The sequence below is a fragment of the Lissotriton vulgaris genome, chromosome 8, assembly GCF_964263255.1.
Source record: "Lissotriton vulgaris chromosome 8, aLisVul1.2, whole genome shotgun sequence".
NCBI lineage: Eukaryota > Metazoa > Chordata > Amphibia > Caudata > Salamandridae > Lissotriton > Lissotriton vulgaris.
Genome location: NC_141696.1, coordinates 634956406 through 634983941, shown reverse-complemented (window position 1 = coordinate 634983941; position 27536 = coordinate 634956406). Strand labels below are relative to the sequence as shown.

Below are 27536 nucleotides of genomic sequence, written 5' to 3'. Positions count from 1 at the left end.
GTAGTGGTGAAGTGAAGGATACTTGAGTGCTCAGGATGGTTACAGGTAAATGGAGGCAAGGATGACTTGAGGGTTCAAGGGTGGGCAGAGGTAAAGAGAAAGGCAACTGAAATGTACTCTTCGGAAACTGGTCACATGCTACATAGTTTCACTATGGTTAGCTAGTGTTCAGGAAGCGTGAGCTTCAACTATGATGGTTTCAAGTTATCCTGCAAGCAAAAGAAAAAACAAAGTACCATAAATAGAGCTCAAGCTCCATGCTCCAGGAAAGAAAAGCACACGACAACTAAGTAAAGCAGACAGTAGTTGACATGCTAATCACTGAAAAGGAAGAAAAAACAAGACTGAATGAAGCCAACCAATGGGCGGGATAGAAGTCCCTTTTAGAAGGGTTTTTGATTTCAGAAACAATAGATCATTGTTAGACCTGGCACCATTGGCGTGGGTCTCCCTTCCATTTTTGCTTTTGCATGTGTTTTTGCTGGTGTTAGATGCTTTGGGCACTGTGCCACTGCTGTCCAGTGCCACAGTGGGAGTACTCCTTGTTGTAAATTGATGTATGGATTAGTGATTCCATGATTGGATGTTTGGTTTACTTGTCAGACCCTAGTACAGTGCACTGAGTGTGCCCAGGGCGTGTAATCCAAATGCTGCTGGTGGGCCTGCAGCACTGGTTGTGCCACCCACAGAAGCAGCCTTGTAAAATGTGTCTAAGGTCTGCCATTGCAGAGCCTGTGTGCAGTCTGGTACTGTCATGCTGACTGGGCAAATGCACCCACTTGCCAGTCCCTAAACCTTCCCTTTTCTTCATATCAGTCACCCCTATGGTAGGCCCAAGGGCAGGGTGCATTGTAAGTATAAGGTAGGATAAGCCATGGTGTGTGTGGCATGTCCTAATAGTGAATTACAGCCATTTTCGTTTTTCACTATTGCAAGGCTACATGTTATCTATAGGCCAGAATGGGCTGTTAGATTATTACATGTTTATAATCCTAACAGACTCAGAGAACATGGTAGAAGCCCAAGTTACTACTTGTGTAACGATATATCTGTAAGAGACATTAGTTAGTGATAGATTCCTTACCTTAGAATATCCCCAGGCGTCAGACTGGATCCGGAAATCTTTGCGTAGCAATACCCCTGCGCGCTGGTAGGCGTCGTCTGCGGCTCCGCGTCCGTCGTCGGCGTCGTGAGCGCCGGGATGACGTCATCGGAGTATATAGACGGCGCCCATGCGCGCTGACGTCAGTTCTGATAATACAGCTTTTCCGCGCCAGATACGCAGAGCCATGATAGAACTAACACTGGTGCCATGAAACTAGGGCCCTGAAAGGGGATGACCTTAACCCTAAATATCGGTTCGCAGAACGGGGAGGATGGGAGGGCGGTAAGGAATCTATCACTAACTAATGTCTCTTACAGATATATCGTTACACAAGTAGTAACTTGTGCATCTGAAAGAGACACGTTAGTGATAGATTCCTTACCTTAGAATAGATACCCCAGCAATACCAACCCCGGTGGTGGGTCTGCGAACCAATATCACACCAGAAAGTCCTGGAGGACGGAACGGCCAAAGAAGCCATCCCTCCGGACTTGACTGTCCAGGCAGTAGTGTCTTGCGAACGTGTGCAGCGAGGCCCACGTGGCTGCCTGACAGATGTCCTGCAGGGGGACACCGCGGCCCAGGGCAGTTGTTGTCGCCGTGGCCCGAGTGGAGTGAGCCCGCAATCCAGCCGGGGGCTCCTTCCTCGCCATGGAGTAGCATGCTTGGATGCACAAGATGATCCACCTTGAGATGGTCCTTTTGTGTACAGCCTTTCCCTTCTTCGCGCCCACGTAACCAACGAAGAGTTGGTCATCCACCCGGAATTGGCGAGTGCGGTCTAGGTAGTAGGAGAGCGCACGTTTTGGATCCAGACGGTGGAGCCTCTCCTCCTCTTTCGAGGGATGCGGAGGCGGAAAGAAGGTGGGCAAGGTGATGGACTGCCCGATGTGGAAGGCCGTGACAACCTTGGGCAGAAAGGAAGGACGTGTACGTAACACCACCTTATCAGGATGAACAGACAGGAAAGGTGGAGAAGAAGAAAGAGCCTGGAGCTCACTCACCCTCCTGGCAGAGGTGATGGCAACCAGGAAGGCCGTCTTTAGAGTAAGGAGACGAAGAGGGCAGTTATGAAGTGGCTCAAAAGGAGCACACATCAGATAGGTGAGAACCAGATTCAAGTCTGTTGGACAGGCCACATGAAGGGCCGCTCTCCCCCGGCCCAACCAGGCCCGAGTCCAGTCACGCAAGTACCACACACCACCATTGCACGTCCTCCGTCCCCTCAGGGACCCCTGCCCTCGAGCATGTTGACCTCGTGGGTCCGATCCACTGCCGGCCCACGCGCCCAGCCTGGGGCGCCATCTTGGACACTCCACCACGAGGCCGCCTGGCCCCCGATCGACCTCAACCCTGGGCCTGGCCCGGCCTCAGACATTCCGGCACCACCCTCCACCCAGGAGGTGAGCGGGCTACTTGGCAAGTCAATGGGAGAAAGAGGTGCCGATGGCTCTCCCCCGCCAAGTGCCGCTCGCCCATCGCCGCCCCGGGCGCTGGCTCCACCCCCCTGCTGGGTGTCTGGACTCCCTCATCCCGGACCTCCCGACCTCCAAGTGCGAGGGTCCGGACATCAAAGCACGCCAGCCCTATAACTGGGGCAGCTCCAGAGCAGGAAGGCAGTTGTATCTTGGAGTCGAGAGACGTAAAGAGGAACTCATCCTAGACGGACTACTGGCGCTGCCGTAGCTCTGTCTTGTGCACCATCGTCCTGCCTGTTGGCGCTGCCACAGCCTTCGCAACCTTCAAATCCATCATCGTCGTCGGGACCTGCTGGCGTGGCCGCGGACCGTTGTAACCGTCATCTTCACCGGGACCTGCAGGCTCCGCCGCGGACCGTCGTCTTTCCTTCGTCCATCTCGGGACCTGCCTGGCTCCGCCGCGGCCCGATCATCTAGAACGCCGAGCTCGAGGATTGAGAGCTATTTTTTCACTCATTGGTAACAAAGACTGTCCCGCTACCCCTTTCCTAAGCCAGAGACTAGAACCGAGGGGACCCCTGAGTCCAGACCTCCTTGTATCACATCATCGTAACATAAGAATTGCATATAAAGTCTCGTAACCTTCAATCTTGTGTGGTGTCCGTCTGTGGGGGGGGAAGTTACTTGTCTGTACAGTCGTTGGAGGCGGCTCTCCCCGGAGACCTCTCCCCGTAATCTCGGCCGACCCTCCCGGTCCGTCTAACATTGGTGGCCAGCGGCGCGATTCGAATCACCGCATAACGTACAGAGAGTAGCTCACCCCACGACGAAATCACAATGACGACTAAAGAAAGCGGATCAACCGAGAAGTTCCAAATGGAGAAACTAGAGGAGTACAGCCATCGTGAACTAAAACAATTCTGCATCGAACTGGGTATCGCTACCACCGGACTAAGCACCAAAGACGATTTCAAGCATGCCCTAGAATCTTGGGCAGAGACCGGGGCTGCCGGAACCCCCGATCAAAGCACCGCAGAAAAAACCACCACGGCCCCTGAAGGGCAAAGAACGGGTCTCTCGCAAGACGAGATCCAGGAAAGAGAAAGAACCCGACTACACGAGCTGGAAATGGCCCGACTCAAGATGGACATTGAACTCAAGCTGGCCGAACAAAAAATCAACTTAGAGCACCTGCGTCTCCGAGAAGAAAGAGAGGAGAAACAGAGACAAAGGGAGCTCGAGGAAAAGAAACTGGCGTACGAACACGAACGGAACCTAGCCGAGATCAACCTGCGCAAGCAGAATAAAGAAGCAGGGGTGCCCGAGCGACCCCACACCTCAGGAACCACAGAGAAAAAGGTACACATCCCCAAGGATGTTGTCCGAGAATATTTCCGAGAGGACGACATCCAGCAATGGTTTAAGGCCTATGAAATCGCTATGACTGCACACCGGATCGATAGAAGCGATTGGGGAGCCGGTCTATGGGGGAGATTCCTCAATGAGGGCCGCGATACCCTGCTACAACTCCCGGACCACCAGATGACCTCCTATGACCATATGAAAGCGGCCCTCCTCACCCGCTATGGCCTCACACCCGAGATGTACCGTCAGAGGTTCCGAGACTGCACCCGCATCCCGGGTACAACTTGGGTGGACTACGTAACCTACTTTAGCCGAGCCTTCGAGGGCTGGATCAGAGGAAGCAACGTCACGACCTACGAACAACTGTTCAATCTGATGGTATGGGAGCATCTGTCGAACAATTGCTTCATTGAACTCCGCCAGCACCTCCTCGACAGCAAGTTAACAGATCCCCGGCAGCTCGCAGCGGAAGCTGACCGGTGGGAGATCACCAGAGTGGGCCGGAATGGGTTCTACGAACAGAACCGGAACAACAATGGTCAGCACCGACCCAGAGGAGGAGGAGGGGGCCAAGGACGAGGAAGAGACAACGCTCCGGCCGCCCCCGCAACCAGCACCACCCCCCCGGCCAACCGGGGCAGCACCCCGGCGCGACCGGGGTACAGAGCCAATGTCACGTGTCACCGATGCCAACGAGTCGGCCACTACGCAAACGACCCAAACTGCCCGCAGTACCAGAGCCCAAGGCCCCGCCAAGTGGCCGCCGCGGCCCTAGGAGAAGAACAGATCTCCGAGGAGCAGGAAGAATACGAACAAGAGCATCAGGAGTGGGAGCCAGCCGCAATGACTCTAGCATGCTTAGGGGGAAAAGACATGGTCCCGCGGGTCCCCCTACCCGCTAACACCCAGAAGTACAGTCAATGGGTGAGCATCAATGGACGCCGGGCCGAAGCCCTTCGTGACACCGGGGCCAGTGTAACAGCCGTCCGCTGTCACCTGGTGGCCCCAGAACAGTATCTACCGAACATTCTCTGCCCTGTACGATCAGCCGATAACTCGGAAAGTTTGTGTCGGATGGCCTGCGTCCCTTTCGAATGGGGAGGGGTCTCCGGCATGTTGAAAGTAACGGTCCGAGACGACGCCCCCGTAGACTGCCTCCTTGGAAATGACCTTGAAAGCTCTCCGTGGGCAGCCGTGGAGCGAAGAGAACACCTGGGGATGTTAGGCGTCCCAGACTGGGCGTGCGTCACCACCCGGTCCATGGCCGCCCGTGCCAACCACCGCCCAGAAGAACCCGAATGGCCGGCGCCACCGCCTCCGGTCGCCCCAGCTGAAACCACCGACCATGACATCCCCCCCGAACCAGCTCAACCCTCCGACCTCGCTAACCTCGACCAGTGGCCTCAAGAGGGAGGGCCCACGCAAGAACAATTTCGCCAAGAACAGAAGACCTGTCCCTCCCTCGAGGGACTCCGCCAGCAAGCGCTCGCCCAAAGCGCAGGGGATACCTCCGGAACTCATTGGGTCTACTGGGACAATGATCTACTGTACAGCGAGCAAAGAATCGCCGAGCTGGGGGCCAACAGAGTATTAGTGGTGCCCCTCCGTTTTAGAGACTTTCTGCTAAACCTGGCCCACGATGTCCCCCTGGCAGGACACCTGGGACAGGATAAAACCTACAGTCGCCTAGTGACCCACTTCTTCTGGCCCAAAATGAGGAACGATGTGCACCAGCATTGCCGATCTTGCCCCACGTGCCAAGCCAGTGGAAAGACCGGCCGCAAACTAAAGGCCCCCCTGCAACCTTTCCCTGTGGTCACTACCCCATTTGAGAGGGTCGGAATAGACATTGTGGGGCCCCTTGACCCGCGCACAAAACAAGGCCATCGATTCATCTTGGTGCTAGTGGACCACACCACCCGCTACCCTGAGGCTGTTCCTCTGCGGACTGTGACAGCCCCGGTAGTCGGCCGGGCTCTGATGGGGATCTTCTCCCGTGTGGGCTTCCCCCGAGAAGTCGTCAGCGACAGAGGCACGAACTTCATCTCTAAATACATGAAATCCCTCTGGCAACAGTGCGGGGTCACCTACCGATTCACGACCCCCTATCACCCCCAAGGGAACGGACTTGTTGAGCGGTTCAACCGCACGCTAAAGGGAATGATCGGGGGGTTGGAAGAGCCCCTCCGTCGCCAGTGGGATGTGCTGCTGCCGTGCCTCCTCTTCGCCTACCGAGAGGTCCCTCAGAAATCCCTAGGCTTCAGCCCATTTGAACTGCTATATGGACACCCAGTGCGGGGACCGCTCAGCCTAGTCAAAGAGGGCTGGGAGATGCCTCCGTTAAAGAACCCTCCAGATGTCTTCCGGTACCTCCTCACCCTCCGCAACCAGACCCGGCGGTTCAGAGAACTAGCGAAAGCCAACCTAGAGGCCAGTCAAGAGGACATGAAAAAATGGTATGACCAGAATGCCTCATCCATTGAATTCGAACCTGGCCAACAGGTATGGGTGATGTCCCCCACTGAGCCATGCGCCCTACAAGACAAATGGACGGGGCCCTTCAAAGTAATCGAGCGCAAGGGTCCTGCCACCTATCTCATCGACATGGAATCCTCCCGGAACCCTCTCCGGGTCCTCCACGCTAACAGACTAAAGCCCCACTTTGTGCGAACAGAGCTCAGCCTCCTGATGGCCACAGACAATGGGGTCGAAGAAGAATCCGAGCCTCTCCCTGACCTCCTACGGACTCAGGAGCAAGACGGCTCCGTGGATGGGGTCCGGCTCTCGGAGACCCTCACCAGAGAACAACGCCAAGAGTGTCAAGCCCTCCTGTCACAGTTCGCCAGCCTGTTCTCCCTCACCCCAGGTGTCACTTCCTGGTGTGTGCACGATGTGGACACCGGGGACAGCCCCCCTATCCGCCACCGGGCCTACCGCGTGCCAGATCGGGTACGGGCCTGCATCCAGGAAGAAGTAGCCAAGATGCTCACGCTCGGGGTCATCGAGCCCTCAGACAGTCCCTGGGCCAGCCCTGTCGTACTGGTCCCCAAAGCAGCTGCCCCCGGCACCACCCCAGAACTCCGGTTCTGCGTCGACTACCGGGGCTTGAATGCGGTCACCAGAACAGACGCACATCCCATCCCCCGGGCAGATGAACTAGTCGACCGAATGGGAGCTGCCCGCTACCTCAGCATCTTCGACCTGACAGCAGGCTATTGGCAGATCGGCCTCACACCCCGAGCGCAAGAACGTTCTGCCTTCTCCACTCCCGATGGCCATTACCATTTCACGGTCATGCCCTTCGGCATGAAGAATGCCCCAGCAACATTCCAACGGCTCGTCAATCAGGTCCTGGCGGGGCTCGAAGGATTCAGCGCCGCCTACCTAGACGACATCGCTGTATACAGCCACCACTGGACCGAGCACCTCCACCACCTCCGAGCAGTGCTGCAAGCCCTTCAGCGAGCTGGCCTCACGATCAAGGCCAGCAAGTGTCAAATTGGGCAAGGGTCTGTAACCTACCTCGGACACCAGGTGGGAAGCGGCCTAGTGGCCCCTCTACAGCTGAAAATTGCAGCCATCCAGGACTGGCAGCCCCCCATCACCCAAACCGAGGTACGAGCCTTCCTGGGCCTCACGGGCTATTACCGAAGGTTCGTGAAAGACTATGGTACCATAGTGGGGCCCCTCACAGAACTCACGTCAAAGAATCAGCCCAAGAAAGTCAACTGGACCCCAGAGTGTCAAACTGCATTTGAACAATTGAAGGCCGCCATGTGTTCCGCTCCTGTGCTCCAGGCCCCAGACTACAGCCGGGAGTTCGTCGTCCAGACGGACGCCTCCGACCAGGGCATTGGGGCAGTCCTGTCTCAAGTGAACACCGAAGGCCTTGATCAACCGGTGGCCTTCATCAGCCGGAGACTCCTACCACGGGAGCAACGCTGGAGCACCATAGAGAGGGAAGCCTTCGCTGTGGTATGGGCCCTCAAGAAGCTCCGGCCCTACCTTTTTGGCACCCACTTTCGGGTGCAGACCGACCACCGACCCCTGCAGTGGTTGATGCATATGCGGGGGGAAAACCCAAAGTTGCTACGCTGGTCCATCTCCTTGCAAGGTATGGACTTCACAGTCGAACACCGGCCTGGGCCAGATCACGCCAACGCGGATGGCCTGTCCCGGTTTTTCCGCCTCGACGAGGAGAGTCCCCAAGAGGATGGGTAACTCTCCCCGCCTTCAGCTGGGGGGGGACGCATGTTGGACAGGCCACATGAAGGGCCGCTCTCCCCCGGCCCAACCAGGCCCGAGTCCAGTCACGCAAGTACCACACACCACCATTGCACGTCCTCCGTCCCCTCAGGGACCCCTGCCCTCGAGCATGTTGACCTCGTGGGTCCGATCCACTGCCGGCCCACGCGCCCAGCCTGGGGCGCCATCTTGGACACTCCACCACGAGGCCGCCTGGCCCCCGATCGACCTCAACCCTGGGCCTGGCCCGGCCTCAGACATTCCGGCACCACCCTCCACCCAGGAGGTGAGCGGGCTACTTGGCAAGTCAATGGGAGAAAGAGGTGCCGATGGCTCTCCCCCGCCAAGTGCCGCTCGCCCATCGCCGCCCCGGGCGCTGGCTCCACCCCCCTGCTGGGTGTCTGGACTCCCTCATCCCGGACCTCCCGACCTCCAAGTGCGAGGGTCCGGACATCAAAGCACGCCAGCCCTATAACTGGGGCAGCTCCAGAGCAGGAAGGCAGTTGTATCTTGGAGTCGAGAGACGTAAAGAGGAACTCATCCTAGACGGACTACTGGCGCTGCCGTAGCTCTGTCTTGTGCACCATCGTCCTGCCTGTTGGCGCTGCCACAGCCTTCGCAACCTTCAAATCCATCATCGTCGTCGGGACCTGCTGGCGTGGCCGCGGACCGTTGTAACCGTCATCTTCACCGGGACCTGCAGGCTCCGCCGCGGACCGTCGTCTTTCCTTCGTCCATCTCGGGACCTGCCTGGCTCCGCCGCGGCCCGATCATCTAGAACGCCGAGCTCGAGGATTGAGAGCTATTTTTTCACTCATTGGTAACAAAGACTGTCCCGCTACCCCTTTCCTAAGCCAGAGACTAGAACCGAGGGGACCCCTGAGTCCAGACCTCCTTGTATCACATCATCGTAACATAAGAATTGCATATAAAGTCTCGTAACCTTCAATCTTGTGTGGTGTCCGTCTGTGGGGGGGAAGTTACTTGTCTGTACAGTCGTTGGAGGCGGCTCTCCCCGGAGACCTCTCCCCGTAATCTCGGCCGACCCTCCCGGTCCGTCTAACAAAGTCCCACTGGGGCATCACGAAGGGAACAGGAGGGAACATGTGTGTGATGCCCTTCAGAAATCTACTCACAATAGGGGACTTGAATAAAGAGGGTTGATCTGGTAGCCGTAAGAAGGCGGAAAGAGCAGAAAGGTACCCCTTAAGAGTGCCCAGAGCAGAGCCCTGCTGGGCAAGGGAGAGAAGGAATAGAAGAACCTCGGAGAGAGGGGCATTGAGGGGATCCACAGCCTTTGCTGTGCACCATGCCACAAATCTGTTCCACCGGCAGGCGTATACCGACTTTGTGGAGGGACGCCTGGCTGCCAGAATGATATCACAGACTTCGGGAGGCAAGTCAAATGGCCTCAACTGCCGCCGCTCAATCTCCAAGCTTGTAGGTGGAGACTGGACAGGTTCGGGTGCAGGACCGTCCCCTGCTGCTGCGACAGAAGGTCCTCCCGAAGAGGCAGACGAATCAGGGGATCGACTGACATGCTGAGTAGCTCGGGATACCAGTATCTTCGTGCCCAGTCCGGAGCCACAAGGACGACCTGGGCCCGGTCGCGCCTGATCTTCTTCAGCACTCTGGGCAGAAGTGGTAAAGGCGGAAAGGCGTACAACAGACCGCAGCTCCACTCGCGACGAAAAGCGTCTCCGAGCGAGTGCCGCCTTGGAAACTCCAACGCGCAGAAATGCTGACATTGCGCGTTCTCTTCTGTGGCGAATAGATCTAACCAAGGCTCTCCCCACTGTCGAAAGAGACCTTGCGCCACGTCCGAGTTCAGACGCCATTCGTGATCCATCAGGCACCGGCGGCTGAGTTCGTCCGCCCTGGCATTCAGAGAGCCTGCCAGGTGTTGAACCACCAGGGTCACGCCCTGATGTTCCAGCCACTGCCAGAGGCGCAGAGCCTCCTGGCAAAGGGTCCACGACCCCACACCGCCCTGTTTGTTGCAGTACCACATGGCGGTGGTGTTGTCGGTGAACACTTGCACCACGCTCCCCCTGACAGAGGGGAGGAATGCCTTCAGTGCAAGACGAATCGCCCGCAGCTCCAGAAGGTTGATGTGGAGCCGGGACTCCGCCGGAGACCAGAGGCCTCTGATCTCCGCCTCTCCCATGTGGCCTCCCCAGCCCTGGAGGGACGCGTCCGTCACAACTACGTGCTCCGGCTGGGGTAGGGAGAGGGGTCTGCCACTGACCCAGTCGCGGTCCGTGAGCCACCACTGCAGGTGCTTCGCAGTGCCATCCGAGATCAGGACATGATCGGACAGGTTGCCCTGATGCTGGGCCCACTGAAACTTCAGGTCCCACTGCAGAGCCCGCATCCGCCACCTGGCGTGACGCACCAGAAGGATGCAGGAGGCCATCAGTCCCAGAAGCCGCAGCGTCAACCTGACCGAGACCCGGGATAACGGCCTGAAGACAGGAATCAGAGCCTGAATATCCCGAACCCGCTGTTCGGGTGGGTAAACCCGAAACTGCGCCGAGTCGAGAACCGCTCCGATGAAGAGGAGCTTTTGAGAGGGACACAGGTGTGACTTCGGCACATTGATGGAGAACCCCAGCAAGTGCAGGAGGTCGGCCGTAGTCTGGAGGTGGCTGACGACTGACTGGGGCGAGCCCGCCTTCAACAACCAGTCGTCGAGGTAGGGGAAGACTGAAATCCCCTGCCTGCGCAGATGGGCTGCAACCACCGCCATCACCTTCGTGAACACCCGTGGGGCGCTGGCAAGGCCGAAGGGGAGCACGGTAAACTGAAAGTGCTCTTGGCCTACCATGAACCGTAGGTAACGCCGGTGGGCCGGCAGGACGGGGATGTGGAAATAGGCGTCCTGCAAGTCCAAGGCTACCATCCAGTCTCAAGTGAGCATCTTGAACTTCTCCGTCCGGAGGAAGCCGTTGACGTTCCGCAGATCCAAGATAGGGCGTAGGCCCCCTTTGCCCTTCTTGGGTACCAGAAAGTAGTGGGAGTAACAGCCACGTCCTACTTCTGGCCCAGGAACGCGCTCGATGGCCCTCTTGGCCAAGAGGGCCGAAACTTCCTCTTGCAGAAGTTGCAAGTGATCCCCCGACACGCGGTGGTATTGAGGTGGCATGGATGGAGGGGAAGACTCGAAGGGGAGGGAGAAACCCCTTCAGACAATTTGCAGCACCCACCTGTCCGAAGTGACTGTATGCCAGTGGGAGAGGTGATGGCGAACCCTGCCTCCCACAGGCGTCACATGGGCCTGAAAACTCGGACTAGGAAGGTTTTGAGGCGGGGGCTGCTGAGGGAGGTGTGGACTGGCCTCGCCGCTGACCCCGACCACCGCCGCGGCGGTTCCCACGTCCGCCACCGCGCTGCTGGACATTTTGCGGCGTGTGGCTGGCGGTCCGTGGTGGGGCCACGAAAGGAGCGAAAGGCACCCGATTGCTGGCGTGGGGCCGTAAGGCCCAAGGACTTGGCCGTGGCCCTGGAGTCCTTGAAACGTTCCAGCGCATGGTCTGCCTTGTCGCCGAAGAGGCGACGGCCATCAAACGGCATGTCCAGGAGGGTGGCCTGGACATCGGCCGAGAAGTTGGCGGACCTCAACCAGGCGTGGCGTCGAACCGCCACCGTCGTTGCCATCGCCCTGCCCAGTGAGTCCGTGGTATCCAGCCCACACCGGATAGAAAAACGTGCCGCATCTCGGCCGTCCGCAAGGGTTTGGCTGAGTTTAGCCCTGACCTCCTCAGGGCATTGTGGCAGCACCTCCGCAACCGTGTCCCACAGAGTGTGGTTGTAGCGGCCCAAGAGACAGTTGGTGTTCACTGACCGTAGCCCTAGGCTCACAGACGAGAAGACCTTCTTCCCGAACTGCTCATATCTCTTGGATTCCCTGTCGGGCGGGGCCGACGGGAATGCGGTCTGGGAGTTGGAGGCCTGGATGACCAGACTCTCGGGGGTGGGGTGGGTGGACAAAAAGCAAGGGTCGCCCGGTGCCGGGCGGTAGCGTCTGGCCACGTTCCTGTCCACAGGGGGGCCTGTGGCGGGCTTGGACCAAGTGCCCAGAAGAACGTCACACAAGGCCTCGTTGAACGGCAGGAGGGGCTCCGCGGAGCCGGACTGCTGTTTGAGGACCTCAGTGAGGAGATTAGTCCTCACGGCCGCGACGGGGAGCTGAAGGTTTAAGGCCTTAGCTGCCTTCGTCAACACTACACTGTAAGCAGAACCCGCCTCCGAAGCCACAGTCGGGGGCGACGTAAATCCAGTGTCTGGCGAGGTGTCAATACCACTGGCCTCCCCAAGCTCATATGTCCAGTCCTGATTCGACTGGCAATCACGTGCCAGAGGGTCCTCGGACCCCTCCCATTGCTCCTCGTCACCTGGCTCCTGGAGACCAGGATGAGCAGCCAGGGCCTCCTCGTGGAGATAGAACTCTCCGAAGGCCGACCGAATCGGCGCCCAGCGGCGCCCCTCCGACTCCTGAGGAGGACCGTAGGAAACATTGGGGGCGGCAACCACATCGGCTGCCGGGGACGACACCTGAAGGGACGGCGCCGGCGAGGTCGTAGGGTCGACCGGCGAGGTCCCGGATCCGGAGCCGGATCCAGCGAGGTCGTGCGGCGCCGGGACCGAAGTCGCCAGCGGCGCCGGGCCCGAAGTACCCGACGTCGTCGGGGCCGAAGCGCCCGACCCGGAAGGACCTCCAGACGGAGCCGATCGGCCCGAAGGCGCCACGGGAACCGACTGAGGAGGGAGGGCCCTCATGGCCATGAGGTACCTCTCGACCTCCTCCTGCGACGCGCCGTGCCCAGGGACCCGAAGGTGTGGGGCAGGCGGCGACGCTTGCGACTCCCGCGGAGCCGCGTGGGCGGTATCGCCCGAGTCCCCGGTCGCATCGTGCGAGCGACGGGGCGGGTCGGAGGATCGATGGTGTCGCTCCGACCTCTCATGCCTCTTACCTGAGGACTTGGAACCAGACGATCGGTGTCCACTCCCGGAACGTCGATGACTCCAACCTCGCGACCTGTCCCTCGACCTCCCGTGGGACCGGGACCGGGACCTGGAGGGGCGCGGGGCCGACTGCCTCAGCTCGAGACGCTTGCGGGACCGCTCCCGCCTAGCCTTCGACGTCAGGGCCCGGCAGTCGGAGCAGGTTCGATCGTCGTGGTCGAGGCCTAAGCACTTCAGGCACCGGCGATGGGGGTCCGTGACCGACATGAGTCGGCCGCACTTCGAGCAAGGCTTGAACCCGGGCATCCCTGGCACCGATAGTCGAGAATCGACTAAATAGAGGATCAAAAAGATCAAAAAAGTTGTCAGTCAAAAAGTGACTGGGGGTAGAGCTTCTTCCGGATCTGCGCTAGCTGGCGCGGAAAAAAGAAGAACTGACGTCAGCGCGCATGGGCGCCGTCTATATACTCCGACGACGTCATCCCGGCGCTCACGACGCCGACGACGGACGCGGAGCCGCAGACGACGCCTACCAGCGCGCAGGGGTATTGCTACGCAAAGATTTCCGGATCCAGTCTGACGCCTGGGGATATTCTAAGGTAAGGAATCTATCACTAACGTGTCTCTTTCAGATGTTAGAGTTTAGTATGCCTGAACTCAGAATGATAAAATACATCATTTAGCGAAGTTGGTTTTAACATTCTGTGTTTGCAAATACCACTTTTAGAAAGTAGGTATTTTCTTGCCTAACCTTGCCTAGCCTCTGCTAGGTTGTGTATTCCTTTGTCTGGTTTTGTGAGTGACAGGGCTGGGGGATTCCAAGAGACAGGATGAGTCAGCCCAGTGTTGAATAGAGAGATCTGCATCTAGATGGGAGGGAGGCGTTGTACCTGAACCTTGAATAGGGCTGTGCCTGCCTTCCACAATGCTGGCTCCACCTCCTGGGGTGCGGCTGATGTCTCCGCCCTGCACACTGAAAGAAGAGAAGGAGTCCTGTCAACAAAGTGCTCCAGGACTGTACTTGCCTTCCACCTCCTGTGGGGCGTCTGATGTTTCTGCCCTGCACTGTGAAAGGAAAGGAGAAGTCTGGTAAACAGAGTGCTCAGGAACTGGTTTTGACTGGGCAAAGGCCCCTCTCCCCTCAGGGAACAAAGGATTTTGGGGTATATATATATATTGGGACCCTGATCCCATGAAATTAGATCACTTTAGACTACAAGAAGAAACCTTTACTGGGGAGAGGAACCTGAAGAAACTGAGGAGAGACTATTCCCAAGCTTAAGTGCTGCTTGGGGGATTGGTCTCCAGTGGTTGCCTTACTGCCAAAGGAAGGAGAAAGGAACTTTGTGTACTTTGCTTTTAACTTGTGAAGGATCTTCAAGGGCTTGGAAAAGAGTTTGCCTCCTGCTGAAGTCTCAGGGACCACAGACTTCAAACCCCAGCTCCCCAGAGTTCTTGTGAAAGTGCCTGCTGCTGTTTTGTGCCTTCTGAGGAACTGTGTCGCAAGGAGCTGGAAACGCGACTCAAGAATTAAGCGTGTCACCGATGCTGTGCCTGCCGTCGCAAGTCCGAAGGAGGGTGTCGCCACTGGAACCTTCGCACTGCACCGCATCGAGAGAAGCGTGCCGCAACGAAGAGGGAGCGTATCGCTGCAGCTCCGAAGGAGGGTGTCGCCGCTGGACCGGTCGCATTGCACCGCATCGAGAGAAGTCTCGCAACGAGGTCGGAGTGCGTCACCGTCGCTGTGCCTGCTGTCGCAACTCCGAAGGAGGGTGTCGCCGCTGGACCGGTCGCACTGCACCGCATCGAAGAAGAGCACCTCGCATCCCCGAGAAGCACGCCGCAGTTGGAGCTGCTGCCGTCCCATCGTACATATCACTGCTGTAGTTGTCGCATCGTGCAGAAGCTTCAAGCGAGAAGAGTGTCGCCGCTGGAGCTGCGGCAGTCGCATCGCGGAACAAGGGTGTCGCCGCTGCAGTCCACGCATCGAACCGAGAACTTCACATCCCCGGAGAAGCGTGCCGCATCTGGAAGATCTTCACGTCTTTATTTCTTTGCACCTGAACTTTGACACATTTCCCTCGCTGCGACATTGCTTGCCGTAGAAGCGCAACGCAACCTAAGGTACATTGATGCAAAGTATTGCATCTAAGAATTGAACTGAACTGAACTAAGCTTAATCTACCATCTTAAACAGTATTGTGTATTTTTGTCGTTTAGAGTCTTGTGGTAACTCTATAAAGTCTACTTATTTTTTATATAAATACTTTGTGTGGTTTCCATCTGTAGTGTTGTCACAAATGCTTAACACAATGCCTCTGAGATAAGCATGTCTGCTCGTGCCAAGCTACCAAGGGGGTGAGCAGGGGTTATTTTAGGAGTGTAATTCCCCCTTATCCGGACTACAGGCAAGGGTCCCTATTTGTCACAAGTACCTACCTGTGCCAGCTAGAGACCCCCAAATCTAACAATCATCATAAGTGACAACCCGTGCACTAGGTCTCAGATGAGACCTAAAAAGGCAAATTACAAAACTAATACTGGAGATCCCCTCATGTTACTTTGGCAAAGCTTTTTTTCTATGAGATAAAGGCTAAGTTTATGGTCTGTGGGAAGACAAAGAAAGTTAGTCTTAAGGTGTTTTACTAAAAAAAAGCACTGGCAATGCCATCAGGTGTTTCTTGCCTACAGGGCAATCATGCAGACTGATAATACTACAGGCATATATGGAAGCATTGAAAACATGTACAGTCATGTGCACACACAATTCAAACTAGTGCCCGGACAGCAATCATGCAGGTCACAAGAAGTGCATAAAGGGGCCCATGCAAGCCCAGGCAGACATACATGTATGCACTGCCTGTGCAAGCACACATGCTGTGTGCTTGAGGGCAAGTTAATGTGTGTTGTATGCACGTGCCTGCACCTGTTGCACTGAGATTATACACATATGCATTTCTGTCTATAGTGTTGTCCATTTTTGCATGCACTATAGAAAAGTTTGACCTGCTAGCAATGCTCATTTATAAATCCTGTATTAGTGGAGCCGATATGCAGAATGTAACCTCGGTTTTGAAGACTGCATAGCCAACCAAACCCTACAAAAGCAGAAGGGTCCTTAGGTTAGAAGCTCCCCGTGCAAGCCGGTGTACTTCAACAATGGGGCAGCCCTCTTGTTCGTGTCCCACATCTACTCCTCAAAGAAGGAGTCACCTTTGAAGTCTGCCCTTTTGGGGCAAACACCTAAGTGGCTTCCTGCAGGAGGGAGGTCTGCAGTTGCTCATTGTTCTTCCGGAGTGTCGTGGAACGTCTCTCCCGGACGGTAGAAAGAGGCCTCATGGAGCACACTTCTTGTGTGCCCAGGAAGGCACAGTGGCAGCTTTGCTAAAGCTGCACACTACAACAGGTTACATTAATTTCGACTTCAGATACAAGTCGGGCTTAATGCAACAAATGTAACCCTGTACTCACCAAATGGGCAACCAAGTCTTTCCACCGTAAAAATAGTTTTGTGTTTTTTACTGTTAGGACCTGTGTCATATGTTGCACCCTGCCTTTAGGGCTCACTAAGCCTGCCAGAGGGGCAACTTGCACACGTCATGGGAAAGTGGTCTTCCCACTCAAGTATTGCCTCAAGAAAGCGAAATCAGCCACAAGGATGCAGTATAGTGAAGTGTATGCAGTGGAGAAGTGTGGCTCAAATGGTTAGAGCGGCAGACCCGGATGCAGAGGTCTGGTCCGGGACCAGGGTTCAATACCCGCCTCGGCGGGTCTTGGGCTCAATTTCCTCGGACCTGATCATTCTCGCTGCGGTGCCTATTCTAATCATGGATCCAACTCTGCAACTCTGGGCAATAGCTTGCTTAATCTCCACAACGGCCCCAACAGCGCTGGGATGCCTGGCTTCACCTTGGGGGTGCCCAGGAGTGGACATTCCACAGGGAAAAACCAGGAAGGGTTCCTAAGCGGTATACGGACAGCGCCGGGACACCTCAGTTGGAGGTAGCTGTGCGCTTTACAAATGGCATTTACATTTACATATACACACCACAACATTTTAAAATAAAGTACAAAATAAGCTCTGACCCAAATGATGATTGCAGACTTGACAGCAACTAACTATGGTCCTGAATAAGCAGACACAGAGCCCATGAGCGCCATACAGCAGCAGAACCATTATAGGGAAGAGACAAGGCCTAATGATGGAGCTGGGAAGGGTAGTGGTAGAAAGATCTTCACGACCCCAGGATCCACGTGAGAGAGGAACATTGATCCCTGGCTACCACTTGTATCATACTAAACTGTGAAAACTATTTGTTTAACCATAAAGTCTTTTAAAAAAACACATATTAAACAAGGTGTTGACTTCCAATGCATTTAAAAACAAGCATTGGAAATGCAATAGGTCTCGGATTTTTTTGAGTTAGAGCTAATGGCATTGTGAATGGCAATGTCTTTTAGCCATGTGTTATGGAGTGTATGCATGTGGTACGTAGTAAAAATATGTGGGTTGTATTGGAATTGTATCAACGGTGGCATGCTGCGCTTTAGATGAATATGTTTTAAAGTAAAGTGCACCATACTGCGATTGGTACAATAGTTTATTGTGGATTCGTTAACAATTGATGTGAGCACTGATGGCTGGTGGTGTGTGTGCTTGGTGGAAGCATGCACGGACGGCTGGTTGTGTGTGGTGTTGAGTGTGTGGTGCCGAGTGGTGTGTGTGTTTTCCAGTCGCAGTCACTCTGCCCGCACTCTGCCCTCTCTCAACTGCCCTCTACCCGCCCTCAACTGCCCTCTGCCCGCCCTCAACTGCCCTCTGTCCGCCAACTGCCCTCCCTCAACTGCCCTCTGTCCGCCAACTGCCCTCCCTCAACTGCCCTCTGTCCGCCAACTGCCCTCCCTCAACTGCCCTCTGTCCGCCAACTGCCCTCCCTCAACTGCCCTCTGTCCGCCAACTGCCCTCCCTCAACTGCCCTCCCTCAACTGCCCTCTGCCCTCCCTCTGCCCCCTCCCTCAACTGCCCTCTGCCCGCCCTCAACTGCCCTCTGTCCGCCCTCAACCGCCCTCTGCCCTCTGTCCACCCTCAACCGCCCTCTGCCCTCTGTCCACCCTCAACCGCCCTCTGCCCTCTGTCCACCCTCAACCGCCCTCTGTCCACCCTCAACCGCCCTCTGTCCACCCTCAACCGCCCTCTGTCCACCCTCAACCGCCCTCTGTCCACCCTCAACTGCCCTCCGTCCACCCTCAACTGCCCTCTGTCCACCCTCAACTGCCCTCTGTCCACCCTCAACTGCCCTCTGTCCACCCTCAACTGCCCTCTGTCCACCCTCAACTGCCCTCTGCCCTCTGTCCACCCTCAACTGCCCTCTGCCCTCTGTCCACCCTCAACTGCCCTCTGCCCTCTGTCCACCCTCAACTGCCCTCTGCCCTCTGTCCACCCTCAACTGCCCTCTGCCCACCCTCTGCCTTCTGCCCGCACTCTGCCCTCTGCCCGCCCTCAACCGCCCTCTGCACTCTGCCCTCTGCCCGCCCTCAACCGCCCTCTGCACTCTGCCCTCTGCCCGCCCTCAACCGCCCTCTGCACTCTGCCCTCAACCGCCCTCTGCACTCTGCCCTCAACCGCCCTCTGCACTCTGCCCTCTGCCCACACTCTGCCCGCACTCTGCCCGCTGCCCGCACTCTGCCCTCTGCCCGCACTCTGCCCTCTGCCCGCACTCTGCCGTCAACCACACTCTGCCCTCTGCCCGCACTCTGCCGTCAACCACACTCTGCCCTCTGCCCGCACTCAACCGCACTCTGCCGCACTCTGCCCTCTGCCCGCCCTCAACCGCACCCTGCACTCTGCCCTCTGCCCTCTGCCTTCTGCCCGCACTCTGCCCTCTGCCTTCTGCCCGCACTCTGCCCTCTGCCTGCCCTCAACCGCCCTCTGCCTGCCCTCAACCGCACTCTGCCCTCTGCCTGCCCTCAACCGCACTCTGCCCTCTGCCTGCCCTCAACCGCACTCTGCCCTCTGCCTGCCCTCTGCCCTCTGCCTGCCCTCAACCGCACTCTGCCCTCAACCGCACTCTGCCCTCAACCGCTCTGCCCTCAACCGCCCTCTGCCCGCCCTCAACCGCCCTCTGCCCTCTGCCTGCCCTCAACCGCCCTCTGCCCTCTGCCCGCCCTCAACCGCCCTCTGCCTGCCCTCTGCCTGCCCTCTGCCTGCCCTCAACCGCCCTGCCCTCTGCCCGCCCTCTGCCCTCTGCCTGCCCTCAACCGCCCTCTGCCCGCCCTCTGCCCTCTGCCTGCCCTCTGCCCGCCCTCTGCCCGCCCTCTGCCCGCCCTCTTCCCTCTGCCCGCCCTCTGCCTGCACTCAACCGCCCTCTGCCCGCCCTCTGCCTGCCCTCTGCCCGCACTCTGCCCGCCCTCTGCCCTCTGCCCGCCCTCTGCCCTCTGCCTGCCCTCTGCCCGCCCTCTGCCCGCCCTCTGCCCTCTGCCTGCCCGCCCTCTGCCCGCCCTCTGCCCTCAACCGCCCTCAACCGCCCTCTGCCCGCCCTCTGCCCGCCCTCTGCCCGCCCTCTGCCCTCTGCCCGCCCTCAACCGCCCTCTGCCTGCACTCAACCGCCCTCTGCCCGCCCTCAACCGCCCTCTGCCCGCCCTCAACCGCCCTCTGCCCGCCCTCAACCGCCCTCTGCCCGCCCTCAACCGCCCTCTGCCCTCTGCCCGCCCGCCCTCAACCGCACTCTGCCCTCTGCCCGCCCTCAACCGCCCTCTGCCTGCCCTCTGCCTGCCTGCCCTCTGCCTGCCTGCCCTCTGCCTGCCTGCCCTCTGCCTGCCTGCCCTCTCTCTGCCCTCACTCAATCGCCCTCTGCCCTCTGCCCTCACTCAATCGCCCTCTGCCCTCTGCCCGCCCTCAACCGCCCTCTGCCCGCACTCTGCCTGCCCTCTGCCCGCCCTCTGCCCTCCCTCTGCCTGCCCTCTGCCGCCCTCTGCCCGCCCTCAACCGCCCTCTGCCTGCCCTCTGCCTGCCTGCCCTCTGCCTGCCTGCCCTCTGCCCTCACTCAACCGCCCTCTGCCTGCCCTCTGCCGCCCTCTGCCCGCCCTCAACCGCCCTCTGCCTGCCCTCTGCCGCCCTCTGCCCGCCCTCAACCGCCCTCTGCCTGCCCGCCCTCTGCCTGCCCGCCCTCTGCCTGCCCGCCCTCTGCCCGCCCTCAACCGCCCTCTGCCCTCTGCCCGCCCTCAACCGCCCTCTGCCTGCCTGCCCTCTGCCTGCACTCCACCGCCCTCTGCCTGCACTCAACCGCCCTCTGCCTGCACTCAACCGCCCTCTGCCTGCACTCAACCGCCCTCTGCCTGCACTCAACCGCCCTCTGCCTGCACTCAACCGCCCTCTGCCTGCACTCAACCGCCCTCTGCCTGCACTCAACCGCCCTCTGCCTGCACTCAACCGCCCTCTGCCTGCACTCAACCGCCCTCTGCCTGCACTCAACCGCCCTCTGCCTGCACTCAACCGCCCTCTGCCTGCACTCAACCGCCCTCTGCCTGCACTCAACCGCCCTCTGCCTGCACTCAACCGCCCTCTGCCTGCACTCAACCGCCCTCTGCCTGCACTCAACCGCCCTCTGCCTGCACTCAACCGCCCTCTGCCTGCACTCAACCGCCCTCTGCCTGCACTCAACCGCCCTCTGCCTGCACTCAACCGCCCTCTGCCTGCACTCAACCGCCCTCTGCCTGCACTCAACCGCCCTCTGCCTGCACTCAACCGCCCTCTGCCTGCACTCAACCGCCCTCTGCCTGCACTCAACCGCCCTCTGCCTGCACTCAACCGCCCTCTGCCTGCACTCAACCGCCCTCTGCCTGCCCTCTGCCCACCCTCTGCCTGCCCTCTGCCCACCCTCTGCACTCTGCCCTCTGCCCGCACTCTGCCCGCCCTCTGCCCGCAGCCTGCCCTCTGCCCGCAGCCTGCCCTCTGCCCGCAGCCTGCCCTCTGCCCGCAGCCTGCCCTCTGCCCGCCCTCTGCCCGCCCTCTGCCCGCCCTCTGCCTGCCCTCTGCCCGCCCTCTGCCTGCCGCCTGCCCTCTGTCCGCCCTCTGCCTGCCCTCTGCCTGCCCTCTGCCCTCTGCCCGCACTCTGCCCTCTGCCCGCCCTCTGCCCGCACTCTGCCCTCTGCCCGCCCTCTGCCCTCTGCCCACAATCAACCACACACACACACAACACACTGTCAGTGCACACTTTCAACAGACATCAGTCATCAGTGCACGCTTTCACCGGGCACAAACACCACCAGCCGTCAGTGCACGCTTTCACCAGGCACACACCACCAGCCGTCAGTGCACGCTTTCACCAGGCACACACCACCAGACGTCAGTGCACGCTTCCACCAGGCACACACCACCAGACGTCAGTGCACGCTTCCACCAGGCACACACACCACCAGCCGTCAGTGCATGCTTCCACCAGGCACACAACCACCAGCCAGCAGTGCACACTTCCACCAGGCACACACACCACCAGCCAGTAGTGCACACTTCCACCAGGCACACACACCACCAGCCAGCAGTGCACAATTTCTACAGGCACACAAACCACCAGCCATCAGTGCACACATCAATTGTTAACGCATCCACAATTAACTATTGTAGCAATCGCAGTATGGTGCATGTTAGACGGACCGGGAGGGTCGGCCGAGATTACGGGGAGAGGTCTCCAGGGAGAGCCGTCTCCAACGACTGTACAGACAAGTAACTTCCCCCCCACAGACGGACACCACACAAGATTGAAGGTTAACGAGACTTTATATGCAATTCTTAGGTTACGTTGGTATGATACAAGGAGGTCTGGACTCAGGGGTCCCCTCGATTCTAGTCTTTGGTTGAGGAAAGGGGTAGCGGGACAGTCTTAGTTACCAATGAGTACAAAATAGCTCTCAATCCTCGAGCTCGGCGTTCTAGATGATCGGGCCGTGGAGGAGCCAAGCAGGTCCCGAGATGGATGAAGAAAGGACGACGGTCCGCGGCGGAGCCTGCAGGTCCCGGTGGAAGATGACGGTTACAACGGTCCGCGGCCACGCCAGCAGATCCCGACGGCGATGAAGGATGAAGGTTACGACGGCTGTGGCAGCGCCAACAGGCAGGACGATGGTGCACAGGACAGAGCTATGGCAGCGCCAGTAGTCCGTCCAGGATGAGTTCCTCTTTACGTCTCTCGACTCCAAGATACAACTGCCTTCCTGCTCTGGAGCTGCCCCAGTTATAGGGCTGGTGTGCTTTGATGTCCGGACCCTCGCACTTGGAGGTCGGGAGGTCCGGGATGAGGGAGTCCAGACACCCAGCAGGGGGGTGGAGCCAGCGCCCGGGGAGGCGATGGGCGAGCGGCACTTGGCGGGGGAGAGCCATCGGCACCTCTTTCTCCCATTGACTTGCCAAGTAGCCCGCTCACCTCCTGGGTGGAGGGTGGTGCCGGAATGTCTGAGGCCGGGCTAGGCCCCGGGTTGAGGTCGATCGGGGGCCAGGCGGCCTCGTGGTGAAGTGTCCAAGATGGCGGCCCGGGCTGGGCGCGTGGGCCGGCAGTGGATCGGATCCACGAGGTTAACGTGCTCGGGGGCAGGGGTCCCTGAGGGGACGGAGGACGTGCAATGGTGGTGTGTGGTACTTGCGTGACTGGGCTCGGGCCTGGTTGAGCCGGGGGAGAGCGGCCCTTCATGTGGCCTGTCCAACAGTGCACTTTACTATTAAACATATTCATCTAAAGCACAGCATGCCACCATTGCTACAAAAATAAATGCACATTTTTTTGGCCTACAATTTATAGACTTTTGTTGCAATTGGTGTTGCAATATTTAGCAATGCCAATAGCTCAAACTTAATTAATGCAAGACCTATTACATTGCAAATGCTTGTTTTTTATTGCCTTGGTGCTCAATGTAGATAATACTGAAACAGACTCGAACCTGGGTCCCCAGCTCCAAAGTCGGCAGCTCTGGCCGTTACGCTGGTTTTGATGATGAAGTTGGGTTCAAGGAGTGGAGCAGCCTCCATAGGTGGTGGGTGGAAGTAGAGTTTGTAGAGGCGTGTGAGGAAAGGAACAGACAGTCGCAGTGCCGGAGGGGTCAGTGGGAAGGGTGGGGTGGCGAGGGTGTGACATCTTTCAGGGTGCACCTGTGACAGTGGAGTGGGCCTGGAAAGCATGGTTGGGGGGGTGTTGGACGTGGCCCATCTGGCAGGTCCGCCCCTGAAGTTTTTATGGTATATGTAACCTGGGGATGGTGATTCCCCCTCTGAGTGAGTGTGAGGAGAGAGCGACCTACCCTTCCATAGGAATACATGGGGAATGGATGAGTCCTCTGTAGTTCCCGGTGCGTAGGGTGTGCAGGGTCAAGTCTGGTATGTATGAACTCGTGAGATTGAATGCTGCGCAACGGTATATGAGGTATGAGTGTGTCTAGTGTGGAAGTCCCCCTTTTGGAAGTTGGCATATTTGTGGAATATGTGCCTGGCGTATGATTGGCCGGGGCTGGCTGGTGAGCCTGGCTCCCAGGATCTGGGAGGGTCTGCCCCGGTGGTGAATGGAGTGTTTAGCATACTGATGTGAGGGGAGGAGTGAGCCTGGGTCTGCTTGTGGATTGACTGTCTGGTTTGAGTGTCATGAATGAGGCTGGGTTTTCCCCAGACAATGCTGGCTCCACCCCCTGGGGTGCGGCTGATGTTCCTAGCCTGGCCAGTGTAAAGAATCCCCCCATAACCAGTTCCAGCTGGTTCTCCCCCTGCCTGCCCCTTCAGACCAAGAATGTGTGTATAAAAAGGGTGCTGTGACACTCTGGACTTGTTCTTGTTCTCAACTTGAATCTACCCGGAGCTGCTGCTGCTGGGGCTCAGGGGTGGCGTGCCTCCCTGGGCCCTGCCCTACTCCTGGACTGAGGAAGGCCCTTTCCCCTTCCTGGCGCTGCTGGGCCCCCCCTGAGGTCCTGGACTACCGATGGACTTTGGTAACCCGCATCTAGCGCTGGGGGAGCGCTGTCCCTTCTGCCCAGCGCCTGGAAGCGCTGTTCCCTGCCCCCTACCGCTTTGGGGTGCTTCACTCCTGCACGATCGCTGGTAGCGCTATATTCAACAAGCCGGTGCTCACCCGGCGTCTGCACCGTGCTACCAAGATTCGACACCCCCAGCGAGTGCCTACCTCGCTTTATTCCCTGCCCTTGTGCCTTACGAGGGAGCCCACTCCTCGTCGATTTCCCCCGAGTTCACCGCCGCCGCCCGGGACCCTAGTGATGTCATCCCCGGGCCGCGCTGGTATTGGCTGCCGGCCCGGGATTCCCCACTAGCGTCATCCCCCAGGCCGCGCCGTGATTGGCTGCCGGCCCGAGAGAAGGAGAGAGGCCGGCCGAAGAAGGACGACGAAGCAGGAGCGGCGGGAGCCCACTCCGCGCTCCTGCGATACCCCCGTGAAGCTGCTGACCTTCCCCGGGGCTCCCGAGAGAGAGAGAGCCCCGGAGCACAAGGAGAAGGCTGGCGCAGCAAAGGAGACCGGCGCACCAGACCCGGTGAGTGCTGCGGCCAGCAATGGAGAGGAGGGGCGTCGGGACACGTTGTCGGTGTCCGCCCCTCCCCTCGAGTGAATCCCTGGTTGTGCCCTGAGGTCCGTGAGGCCTCCCACGAAGCCGAGTCCCCCGAGAGGGACTCCGCCTGCCCTACCAATGGTCTGAGCCCGGCGAGGCTCCCCTGTGGCCCCCTCAACCCCCGAGAAGGCTCCATTTCCATGTCGGCCTCCGAGCCCCGAGAGGCTCCATCCATATGGCAGCCCCAGAGCCCCGAGAGGCTCCACCGTGCCACTACCCCCCCTCGTTCTCGAGCCCGAGTGGCTCCACCAGTTGGCACCCCTTTTTCCCCAGGGCCGGCGAGGCTCACACGATGTCCCTCAGTTGCCCAGCACTTAGTGGGCAACTGCTACGTTTAGGTTTGCCCCGGGCTCCCTGCCCTGAACGTCGAGACTCCTGGGCCCCTTGCCCCAGAAAGGCCCGCTGGCCTGTGGATGGCTATGGACTAAGACTAAGGTGATCCCTACAAGTATTCTATGTTGCACCTCTACCGGTGCCCCTGTATGTTGTGTACCTTGACCTCCTTCACCCCCCTCTGAATACCAGATGTCCCCTGTATGTGATTCCTGGCAGTGGTCCCTTGGCCCTGTGCTGTACCCTCTTCCCTGTAGCCCCTGCCCGTGCCCCTGGCACCTTGTACAATGTATGTTCCTATGTGTCCTGCTTAATACAAAGACTATTTTTATATATATATCTGGTGTGGAGTTCCTTTTGTGGGAGGCCGGGGATGTTGTTGTTGGTGGGTGCGTGCGCAAATGCTTCACATGTCCTCCGAGATAGGCCTGGCTGCCCGCGCCGCGTTACCCAGAGGGCGAGCAGGGGTCGACTTTTCATAGGAGTGGCGGTCTCTGACTGGCTGTGGCGCAAGCCCTGGCCGGCCGGGGGTCCCATTTCCTACAGGGGGTCAGCAACGGAAGGGGGGGCGACAGAGCTCTCAGTACACCCGTGACTTCAGTGGACTAGCCTGGGAGCCATAGCTGAGGGGTCGGGGTGGGGGGGCGCTTTCTCAGTGGATCTTCTGGACCCCAGAGTCAGACTAGCATTTACGGGCATCATAAGCATGAACAGGCCGTAGTGACCAGGGCAGGTCACTTGCATGTGAGTGACTGTGCCCCAGCCCTAACGTCCTTGCAGATTCAAGAGCCTGTTAGGGATGCTCTTGACTTCTGCATAGACCAGACCGCTTGTGCAAAGGGTCCCACCTGTGGCCCCGCTCACACCTTGGCAGGGGGTCGCCATGGTTACATGTGTTGGAATCATAAATAATGCACACCATTGCACGCGTGTCGTCGAATCACACGCCATGCTCCCAGAAGCCCAGTGCCTCTTCAGTGATGCGCGTTTCTACTTTCAGGTGTGTGCTTAAATTAGCCCCCCCCCCCTCCTCCACCACCACCACCGCATTACAACAATCGTTTATGGAGTTCTGTTATGGCCTCCAGAGTGTCCCGCCTTTTATTCGGTTTATGAACTCGTGTGCTGTGTTGTCATGTTTCCTGTGGCTATCCGTAGTTAAAAGAAGGACCCAGAGCAATTAAAGAAACAATATGAATGTCTGGTGTAAGTGCAAAAATAATATTTTATTGAGTGATTTCATTACCTATTTACATGCTGTTTAGGCAAAACTGCAGCCAAAAATATTCAGCTTCTACAACTTCTTAAGCGAGCAGCATTGGGAATAGTTACAACACAGTGCAGATGCCAAACCACCATTACACAAAAGACATTATTTACATACATTAATGTGTTTTTCTAATGCGTCATAAGAGTGCTGCGGGTTGGTACTACATTCCTCTTACTTTTTGCCCAACATTTTTTTCTTGTGCATTCTTACATATGTAAGTGCTTTAAATGGCGCCAAATTGATATATGCAGAGCGTCAAAGCATTGTGACACACATATACATCCAGGAATACTAAAATACTAGAATTTAAAGAATGCAATCCGTCCCAGCAGAAAGAGCATCGTCACGCACAAGTGCTTGGAACTAAACTTATAAACCTGGTAAATTAGATTAAATGTATTAAACTTGTAAGTGCCTAATAAGAGAAAAGGAATAATGCGTAACTTGTTAGGTCGTTTTTAGAGTTTAGGCGCTACACAACATTCACTGAGAGACTGAGAGTCCACGAGGTGTTGACTTTAACAGCAGTGTTCTGACGCCTGGGGAGTGGGGGTGCAGGGGGGGGGCGATGGGGGTGCAGGCGCTTCTCTAGAGCGCTTGGCCTTTATGCGAGAAAGGGGGCACATTTTCAAGCTCAAAACGAAAAAAAAAAGCGCATAGGGTCTGGTTAAATAAAGTCGTTCCCTGAATGAAATCAGTTTTAGGACTGTCTGAAGTAAGAGAAATAAGTGGTTTAGGAATAGTTTTGCTGTGATCTAAGACAGCTTTGAAGGAGCTTCACGGCATTTAACGAGAGTGCTGCACGCGCGCCCGGCATCTGACTTCAATTACTGCGGGCTCAGACAGCCGCGATCATTGCATAAATATGGCCTTCGGGATGCTCTCGAAAACAATGCACCTCATGTTTTGCAATGTAAGCACTCTAACAGTTGTATGACTGAGTTAGAAATAACGAAGCTAAACCAAGATGTGACTAACATGGTCTGGATAACAATGGTCGAATGGGGCAGACTCCAAGCAACCAATGGCTGAAGGGGGCTGACCAAAAACTCACTGCCTATTTTGTTTTTTGTTTAAGTAGCAGACCGCTAAGAATGTTTAACGACACTTAAATTTAAGGCCTATGTACATTCCTCATATGGTACAGATGCTACACACCTAAACACAAAAACATAGGGCAGAGTAAAAGCTGCTAAACTAACCCTATACACAATCAAAAAGTGTGATAACTTGTACATTA

The 27536-nt window shown here is 57.6% G+C and overlaps 1 protein-coding gene across 1 annotated transcript in view; it reads right to left on the bottom strand.

Moving 5' to 3' along the window:
- The window catches only part of POLA1 (DNA polymerase alpha 1, catalytic subunit), a 2033948-nt gene that overhangs the window by 1800749 nt on the left and 205663 nt on the right, over nt 1-27536 (bottom strand). The gene's annotated exons all lie outside the window — the stretch shown is intronic.